Here is a 1,252-nt window from a genome sequence, read left to right as displayed (position 1 = left end):
ATACACTCAAATATACCTGGATGGGTCTAAGATACACTGAATACACCTGGGATACACCTGGATACACCTAAGACTCATTTGCATACAGCTCAGACTCATTTACATACAGCTGGGACTCATTTGCATACAGCTGGGACTCATTTGCATACAGCTGGGGCTCATTTGCATACAGCTGGGGCTCATTTGCATACAGCTGGGACTCATTTGCATACAGCTGGGGCTCATTTGCATACAGCTGGGGCTCATTTGCATACAGCTGGGGCTCATTTGCATACAGCTGGACACACCCCTGGAGCTCCCGGAGCCGCCCCTGCACGTGCTCCCCCTGCGCCCGCAGGTCCTCGGCCAACTGCGCCGCCTCCACCGCCTGMKCATTTGCATATCCATCATTTGCATATGGATCAGAGTCATTTACATACCCCCAGAGCTCATTTACATACAGCTAGATGCTCCTAGGACTCATTAACATACACCTGGGAGCCACTCTGATACACCTGGGATACACCTGGGATACACCTGGATATGCCTAGAACTCATTTACATACACCTGGAGCTCATTTGCATACAGCTGGAGCTCATTTGCATACAGCTGAGACTCATTTACATACACCTGGAGCTCATTTACATGCACCTGGATACTCCTGGAGCTCATTTACATACAGCTCAGACTCATTTACATACATCTGGGACTCATTTACATACAGCTGGATACACCTGGGACTCATTTACATACACCTGGAGCTCATTTACATACACCTGGATACACCTGGATCTACCTAGGACTCATTTACATACACCCGCAGGTCATTTACATACATCTGCATACACCTGGGCTACACATGGATACACCTGACACTCATTTGCATACACCTGGAACTCATTCACATACACTTGGAGCTCATTTGCATACACCTGAAACTCATTTACATACTCCTGGAGCTCATTTGCATACAGCTGAGAGTCAATTACATACATCTGCATATACCTGGGACTCATTTACATACTCCTGGAGTTCATTTGCATACAGCTCAGACTCATTTGCATACATCTGGGACTCATTTACATACAGCTGGATACACCTGGGACTCAATTACATACACCTGGAGCTCATTTGCATACACCTAGGACTCATTTGCATACACCTAGGACTCATTTGCATACACCTAGGACTCATTTGCATACACCTAGGACTCATTTGCATACATCTAAGATACACCTGGACGCTCCTAAGACTTTTTTTTGGGATTTTTTT

This window comes from Malurus melanocephalus, unplaced genomic scaffold (genome assembly GCF_030028575.1).
Source record: "Malurus melanocephalus ecotype Western Australia unplaced genomic scaffold, MMel_1.1 scaffold_1472, whole genome shotgun sequence".
NCBI classification, from domain to species: domain Eukaryota; kingdom Metazoa; phylum Chordata; class Aves; order Passeriformes; family Maluridae; genus Malurus; species Malurus melanocephalus.
This window is presented reverse-complemented; position numbering follows the sequence as displayed.